We start from the raw sequence: 9,507 nt of genomic DNA on the forward strand, positions 1-9,507 counted from the left end.
CTTGATACACATTAGAATCACCCAAAGTACTTTTAAAACGAGGAATGCCTCTGCTGGCTCTGGAGATTCAATTTGGTTGGCTTAGTTGGGACACAGCTTGAGCAGGTTCCAAAAGTTCCACAGGTGCAGCCAGGGTTGAGAACCACTACATTAGATGAGTACTTATGGTCATGCATTTCCATTTGACCTCAATCAAGTTAATTGACCCAGCTAAGATTTCAATTAAATCTTGAGATCCTTAGAATAAGCTGTCCACTTGAATTAGATAAATGTCAACTTTTTATTTTTTGACTTTTTTTGAAGTTATACATAGTTATAATTTAAAGAGTTCAATAGTTCAATAAGATCTGTTAGGAAAAACGACAGTTCCTAGTCCCCCACCTGCCATTTCCCAGCCCCAGAGATAACTTCTTTTAACTGATTATTTTAGTATTTGCCTCTATATCTTTAAATAGAATGCTTGAATTAGTATTTCTTGATTTTGTTTGGCATATTATCTATTGTCTTCATACCATGATAGGCAAAGATTTATTTCTTTCATTTCCCATTTCCTCCCACACTCAGATTTGCCCCCCTACTCCACCCAATATAGTCATATCATAATTTGCTTAAATCGATAATCATTTTTCCATTATGATTTCGTATACCATCAGAGCTGAACCAAGTAACAAACTATGGCTACTTCTCCTTTCTTGTACAATTTTTCCTTGACTTAATAATTATCTGAATTTTTTACCTGTTGTTTTTTTATTAGCTTTACATGAACTTTTCAGTAATCCATCCTTGAATTCTCCACCAGGTTTTCTTTTTTTTTTTAACGCCTACACAGCACCTGGTATTCCAAGGTGGTCTCCCATCCAAGTACTAACCAGGCCCGACCCTGCTTAGATTCCAAGATTAGATGAGATCAGGCACATTCAGGGTGGCATAGCCATAGACTCTCCTCCAGTTATTTGAGTCTCTTCTCAAGACAGTTATCCGCATCAGTTTTTTATAAATTTCATCTTCCTGAAGAACTGTCTCCCAGAGCCTTCTGACCTGCTCAGATCTGGGCTGGTTTTCCTCTGTGCCTGGTCCACAACTGTCATCCTGCAGTAGCCCTTCAGTATCATCATCTTTGGATTCCCTTTGCTTTTCTCCCCTGTCGGATCTCCTGTTTCTGTATCGCCGCCTTTTTTCTTTCTTGGTTTACTCCTTCATTTTGCTGAAGTGAAAAAGCATATAAAATTCCACCACACACAAAGCCACATTTTCTCTTCATAGGTTTAGGGATTTCTAGTGTTTGAACAATTTTAAAAAAAAATGGCACTTATTAAAGCAGCAAGAGAGGTAACACTTGGTTTTATCTAAACACAGGCAAATCCATTTGTGCTTCTTGCCTGTTGTAGATTTTGAACTAAAATAATAATTACCCTCTAATCCATGCTCCCAAGGTAGTCCATTCTGGAATCAGTGTTTAAACAGGGAGCAAAAAAAAAAAAAAAAAAAAAGGCATTAAAAATAAAGCACATTTTATTCTAAAAACCAGACATTGAAGCTTTTAGAAACAAATGCCTTTCAGCATGATTGTAATTATATGTTTCCATCACCCCCAAAAATCAAGCAGCTAAAGCAAGAGTAAATTTGATTTAAAAGATATATATTAAGCACCAATTGCATATCCGGAAAATGCCCGATTTGGCTATGAAACTGGTTTCATGCTGAAAAGGCAGGCAGGGTTGGATTAAGGGGGACCATTATCCATCACAGAATCTTGAGGAACTGGAATTTCTCCCACTAGAGACAGACCAGCTTTTCAATGGGAAAAGACTATTTCTCAGAAATCAGTTTTCAGGAGAAAGAAGTTAGGTTTACTGTGGTTTGATAGCTCTGACCACAGTCTTTACAGCAGCTGTTTATATCTTTAAAGCTGCTTTCCAGTAATTGTGAGAGGCCCTCAGAGTTGGCAATTTTCCTAGAAGGCTTGTGACCACAGAGACCCTTCTGCTGAGGCGCAGGGCCTGCTCTATAAGGAGATGGAAGGTAGAGGGTGGACTGGGTAAAAGGAGCCAAAAGATAGCAAGTGACGTTTTAGTTTGGGAGAGAGAGGGGTACCTCGAGGGCTAAGAGCAATTGGGTGACCTAGTACAGATTGAGCCACAGGATGGGGCATGCCAGGTTACTATGAGGAGGGCACTCAGATATAGCTTTGCTCACCACTGGTGTCCTAACATGACCTCCTCATGGGCACTGAAGAGGTTCTCAAACAGTAATTCTTAGTAATCTCAGCTCCTCTATTCCTTAGGGATCAGTTTGCTTGCCCTATGCTGTTGCTTCAGAAGGTCCCCTTGTGGTGGGGTGGAGCCATGACTTGCTCCAGGAGCTCTGAATAAGCAGAGGGCAAAAGGTTGCCTTTGCCACTAGGTACACAGAATTGGTCTTCTGGGGACCCTGGGTACTTGGTTTGCCTCCTTTCTGTTCTGAGAGGAGAGAAGAAGGGAGCACAGAGGCACACGCCAGTGTGATTGCCAGTGTGGTTCCTCTGGCTCATCTTCATTTGAATAGCACTGATTTTTTTTCTCTCATCCATAGCTATTTACCTCTTGAAGCTAGATTTTTCAATTACTTACTCATTTAACACTATATACAAATAGGCCCCTGCAAATTTTTTAACAACTTAGTCCTTTTTATACTCAAAGTTTTCAAATTCCTAGGCCTAGAAAAGGCAAACTCACTATTGTCTAGCAGACAGCAGAGCAAAGGCCAGGGTTTGACACTGGCAGATCACAAGGAACATTGCCCAGGGAAGGAGTGGTGAGAGCTGTGACAACATCACAAGGCACTTCTCAACTAGATGCATGTTCCCTAGTTCAAACTGATGAAGCCACTGAAGTTGGCACTGAACTATAGCTCTGTTCCTGGTCCCCAAGCCACTGGGATTACCCCCTCAAACGTCTACAAGGCCAAGGAAGAAAATAAGTGACATGGGCCAGAGAACACATGAGTCATCTAAAAGTGGTGGTTCCCACTGATCTTTGCCAGATAGGAATGCCTACGTCCTCTGTTTTTGTTTTTGTTTTGGTGGGGGAGGGGGTGTTTTTTTTGTTTGTTTTAAGAAAAGCTGGAAATCTGGATTTTTATGTAAAATTTTCTGATTTTTTCCCCAAGTTTGGCAAATGTGTTTGGAGGTCGTAGTCAAATCTTTTGGTGAAAACATAAAATTCAGGCAATTGACCCAGTTGAGGATTCGACTGAGGAAATCCATGAAGATGTGTCCAGGCTCATTGCCCCTCCTGCAACCGAAGTCACACCTGCGGCTACAGAAGGCAGATTCTCCTACCATCCAGTGTGCAATAGCTCAAGGGGACATTCCTAGAGCTATAATAGAGCCTGACATTATTTCACCTTTGCTTCCTCTTCTTTAAGATGGAGAGGGAAAAAAGTCACTGACAGTGGCAGTGAGCTATAATCTGCAAAGTGCAGCCCAAATGGGAAGTGTCATTAAGCCTGAACATGTTCAAAAGTATGTGTTAAATTAACTGAATTGAATCATCTCCCTGGAATCTCATTAAAATTTTGGGAAATGGAGCGTAGCTAAATTTTTTTGTGAAAGATAAGGAGAAAGTTGAAAATACAAACATTAAAAGTATTATAATGCTACAACAATCAAAGCAATATGGTACTAATGCTACAACAAACTGGCAAATCAATTGCTACCCCCAAAATAAATCCAAATATACCTAAATACTTTATAAATTATAATAAAATAATCAGAAGTCATTAATTATTTAATTAGTATCATTGGAAACATGATCATTCGGGGTGAAAAATTAACTGAGATATCCACCTTAAACTACATATCAAGATTAATTTAAGAACTAAATATAAATATTAGGACCACAAAAAAAATTTCTTTGTGTTTAGAACAACTTTCTAAGCACAAAAGCAGCAAAACGCATACCAAAAATAAATAAATAAATAAATGCTCAGAGATAGTACAAAAGAATTTTTTAACTCCTAGATATTTTTAAGTCATAATTAAAAGTTAAACAACTACTGGGTAAAACATGAGTGACGGATATAGCAAAAGGTAATACCTAAAGATATAGATATTAATACTAATATTAAATACAAAGAACTCATATGGTTCAATAAGAAAAATTTCTAAAAAATTGAGCAAATATGTAAATCGACATATCACAGGGGGGAAAAAACCAAATGGCCAATACCTGCAAAAATTTTTGTAACCTCTTTAAAAAGCAGAGACATGCAAATTAAAATGAAATATAATTTTTTTTTGGTTTGGAAATTGGCCAAGATTAGAAAGAGCATATAGTCAATGCCAGCAAAACCTGGGCGAGACAGAGTTTCTATTATCATACAGTGCAAGCCCTGTGGAAATCAACCTGGTATTGCCCATCAGGAAAACTTTAAGCGTTACCGCCGTACGACCCAGAAGTTAACCCTTTAGGAATATACTCTAAGAAAATAATAGGAAATATGAGCATAGATTTAAGTATAAAAAGGTCTATCAACATGTTATTTATCATGATGAAAAACTATAATTGGCCTAAATGACATACAATAGGGGAATGGTTAAATGAATCATGATATAACCATAAAATAGAGTATTATACACTTTTGTTTATTATATATGTTCAAAAGACATATAGTGTTAAGTCATCCTTCCACAAAGAGTTATGTAGCGCCTACTCTGTGGTTGACACTGCTCTGGGTATTTGGGATACATACATCCTTGAACAAAACTGACAAGTGCTTGGAGTTTACACTGAGGGCGTGAGGGAGAGACACGCAGTAAACAATAAACACAAGAAATAAGAAAAATGTATAATACGTTAAAGGTGATTGTTAAAGAAAACAAAAGGAGAGCAGGATAGTGAAGCTAGAAGTGCTGAGGGGTGCGAAAGTGGGTTGCAGGGTTAAACAGGGACTCCAAGACTTGAAGGCATAGGGCTGAGCTGCACAGCTACCAAGAGAAGTACATCTATGTACAAAAGTAGATCTATGACCTCATCTGTTAAATTTATATTTTAACTTCTATATTATATGTATAGCCTTATATAGATTCTTTACATATCTCATATATTTCATAGAAAAAAACATACCAAAATGACAACAGCGGTTATCTGTAGAAAGTAGGATTGTAGTGATTTTTTATAGTTTGCTGTATTTGCTAAATTTAATAACGTGAGTAGGCCCAGTTTTATTATCAGAATTAAAACAATATGCAATATTACATATTTTAAAAAGCACAGTTAATCTACCCTTTAACCCCAGGAAGGGCTTTCCAAAAGGGGGAAAGTGTGAGTTAAAGGTGGCACAGTGTCTGACCTTTCTGAGAAGATGGCATTCTCCCACACGGGGGCGCCTTGCCTTCAAGTAAGGAGCTGCCCGAACCCTGAGTTTGGAATCAGATTTTAAGGAAGCAGCATACAAAGGGTAAACCCTGCATAATTCCACCTCCACTCCTAAGAACCATGTTCAGAGTGGCTCAAGGAAGCTTCTGGCACTCTAACGCTTGCCTTCTTGGTCAGTAATAATATAAAAGTCCAATTTTCCTGAAATCAATTAGCAAGTACAGTTTAGCAAAACAAGCTCAGCAAATGAAAGAAGGGAGAGCATGTTCCTTGCCCTTAGGGATTTAACCCAACCAGAGAGGGCAAACTCACAATTACCTTTTCACGGTGTAAGCACTGGGTGAGGAGACGTGGGGAGGCAAGAGAAGACCCAGTAAAGATTAATCATTGCAGAAGCGAATGTGAGTTAGCTGGATGTCAGATGTTTGAAAAGAAGGATGCATAAACGAGGGAAGGGCCCCAGGAAGGAAGGCAGGTGGAGAGATAAAGAGAGGCAGAGGCCAGGGTATATGGGGAAACGCAGGTAGTGCTATGAAAAGCCTCTGACCTGAATGGTGCTGGGGATTTCGCAACCTAATGACCCCTGGAACTAGGTTACCAGGAATTGCACTTCTGGCCCTGATCTCAGCAAATCTGACTTATCTGAAACCAAAGAGATGTCTGTGGCTGACTGTGCTGACGCAGCCACTCCATTGCTGAGGGCCAATTGGGCTTGCAAATGTTTAACTTATCTGGTCAGAGGGAAGTTGGATGCACTCCCATTTTCATCACCAAGATTTGCTTGCCTGCATGCTTGGGAACACAGTGGAACAGTCCCTGGCCAGAGGACTCGGGAACCAAAATGGACAATATAGGCAACTGGGAGAAAACATACCTTGCTCCTCCCAACACAAGATGCAAGGGACTAGAGAAGATGACCACCTAACCCAATCTGGGGGTCGGGGAAGGCTTCCTGGAGGAGATGGTGCTTGAGCTAGTCGGGAAAGACATATGGGAGTTTGAGAGGAGGAAAGGGTTTCAGGCAGAGGGAACAGCACAGGAGCACGGCTGTCCATGTGAGTAGTTTGGCATGGCTGGGGCCTGGGGTGAGGATGTGGAAGTGGTGAGAAGTGATCGTGGAGTGGAGATCACTTTATCTATAGGGCACTGGGAAGCCTTGAAGCCTTTAATCAGTGGAGTTACCTGATCACTGACATGGAAGTTTGCTAAAGTCACCAATAACCTTTGTGTCACCAAATCCATTTGGATACTTTTCAATCTGCATTTTATGTGAATTCTCTCAGTAGCATTCGGTACTGCTGTCTCTTCCTCCATCCTGGAGCATTCTCATGTCTTGATGTTTCCATCACCATGTTCTTCTGGCTTTCTGTCCACCTCTCTGGTTACTTTTCCTGCTGTTCCTCCCCTATCTGGCTTCTGAATGTTGGTATTCCACAGGGATCCCTTCTCAGCATTCACTCTTGCTCTCAACCACCTGATTTATTACTATGGGTGCACATGCTTCTCTAATATATTAAAGTATCAGGAGAGTGGAGGGTCCAGAATCAAGTATAAGGTCATATCTCCTGGGTGTCAGTGCCCAGTGAGAATGTTCATGCTGCAACATGAGCAATTGTGGGATGAGTCAGGGCAGAGAGGGTCAGAACGAGAAGTTCAGGGATGAGCAGAGACGTGTACTGAAGTAGGAAGAGAGTTGCTAATTAGTAGTGTCCTGGATCTGAAAGAAAACAGAATCCAGGGTTCACTGTTGCCGAGTGTGGAGGGAGTGGTAGACACTCTGCTGTATGTTAAAAGACCAAATCCAAGGTCTGAGAAGAATGTGAATGCAGGGAGGTGCAGGAAAGATGGGTAGGTCCAACAGGGCAAGCTGACTCCAAAGTCTGGGAAGTCACTAAAGGCAGGGATCCAGGCCACAAGAGCAAGTCCAGAGTAGATTGGGTGGTGGCCTCTGGCCTGGCTTGGATCTACTCTGCTGCAGTGTAGGCAGGCAGGCATCCAAGGATGTGCTCCCAGCCTGGGGGCCTGGGAGATGAAGGCTTGAGGGTGTTGGTGGGGTGGGCCCTGTGGGCTGTCCAGACCACAGTGACACATCCATGGTGAGACAGGGAAGTCATGAGCCATTCCTGGTTCCTCCTGTTTTCCAATCTCACATGCCAACAGGACAAAGAATTTCTCAAGGTGCCAACATTACAGCCACCAATAAAGCAAATTCTTTCTGTGTCTCATCAGGGATAAGGTTGCAATCGAGATCAAAACTGGTCTAAAGAAGTTTTTGTGGTATTTGTAATTAATAAGAACAAGTAGATTATTGAGTAGATAATGTTAGAACAATTTGCTATCTATTTTAAAAAATTTTTAAGTTAGAATCCTTCCTTAACATCACATACAAAAGTAAATCTGATAATTAGTAATTAATTAAAAACTTCCCATAAAGAAGAGCCCAGGCTCAGATGACTTTATTAATGCTATCATACATTCAAAAAAGAACTAATACTAATCCTCCTCAAACTCTTCCAAAAAAATAGAAGAGGAAGAAATATTTCTCAATGTCCTTCTATGAAAAGACAACCCACAGAATGAGAGAAAATATTTGCAAATCATATATCTGATAAGGGATTTATACCTAGAATATGTAAAGAACTCTTAACAACAGATTAATAAAAAGACAACTTGATTTAAAAATGGGTGAAAGATCTGGATAACCATTTTTCCAATGAAGACAAAAAAATAGCCAATCTACACATAAAAATATCTCAACATCATTAGTCCTTAGAGAAATGGAAATCAACATCGAAATGAGACACCATTTTGTACTTGCTGGGATGGCTGGAATGAAAGTAAAACAAGTAATAACAAGCACTGGCAAGGATGTGGAGAAATCAGAACCCTCATGCATTGCTGGTGGTAAAGTAAAATGGTGCAGCCACTGTGGAAAAGAAACTGCAGTTTCTCAAAAAGTTAAATATAGAGTTACCATATCACCCTCCTAGGTATAGACCCAAAGGAACTGAAATCATACTTCCGCACAAAAATTGTATGCTAATGTATATAGCAGCATTATTCATAATAGCCAAAAAGTAAAAACAAACCAACTGATGAGTGCATAACCAAATTGTGGTATATGTATACAATGGAATATTAACTATTCAGCAAAAAAAGAAATTAAGTACTGATACATACTATAGTATGGATTAACCTTGAAAACATTATACAAGACGAAAGAAGTCATTCACAAAAGATTCATATAGTATGAATTCATTATATGAAATGACCAGAGTAGGCAAATCTAGAGAGACAAAAAGTAGATTAGTGGTTGCAGGGGAATAGAGAGAGGGTGAAGATAAAGTGACTGCTAATGAAGACAGGGTTTCTTTAGAGGAGATAAAAATGTTCTGAAATTAGTGTGTGGTGATGGTTGCTCAAGCCTATGAAAATAATAAAAAGCATTTCATTGTACACTTTTAAAAGGATGAATTGTATGGTATGTAAATTATATCAAAATTAAGCTTCTAAACAAATAAATCTGAGGTGAATTAAAGATATAAATGTAAAATAAACCTTAAAAATAAGAAAAAATAGAGAGAAAAAAATGCGTAAATTATAGAGGCTCTGTTCATCCCTCTGGCGACCAAATCAAAGTTGTGATGGAAACAAGGAGCAAAGAGCAAAGAAAAATCACCTGGGATCTAGATGAACAAGCCATACAACTAGGGAAAAATCCAAGAAATCACCCTGCAATGGCAGAAGGTAGGACGGGACGAGGACACGAGCCTGCCTGATCTCAATCGGCTGAGTGAGACGGAGGCTGCGGCAGCAGAAGTGGCAGTGGCAGACACCTCTTAAAGGAGCCATGTCCACAAGAGGATTTTCGCGGTGACGGACCGGTTCGCTCTGAGCACCGATGCCAGTTCGGCTGCACACAGCGGGCACCAAGACTTACAGGGAGATATTGTTGGAGTGAGTGCCGAAGCGAGACTCACTCTGTACAGAAGTGCCAGTGGTATCCATTATTCCTTGTTGAGCCCTCCCCCATCCCAGTGCGTGGACACAGCACCGCCATAGTGAGAGGTCATCAGACTGGATAACAGAGGTCGCTCCGCCCAGAGGATTCCCTGAAACTTCGCCTCCCACAACTCACAGTCCCACCAAC

General features: G+C 40.3%; 1 pseudogene; it reads right to left on the reverse strand.

Moving 5' to 3' along the window:
- Positions 1-820: 820 nt before the first annotated feature.
- Positions 821-939, reverse strand: LOC112469737 (annotated as a pseudogene).
- Between the last annotated feature and the right edge of the window lie 8,568 nt (positions 940-9,507).

This window comes from Pteropus alecto, unplaced genomic scaffold, assembly GCF_000325575.1.
Source record: "Pteropus alecto unplaced genomic scaffold, ASM32557v1 scaffold86, whole genome shotgun sequence".
Classification (NCBI taxonomy): Eukaryota; Metazoa; Chordata; class Mammalia; order Chiroptera; family Pteropodidae; genus Pteropus; species Pteropus alecto.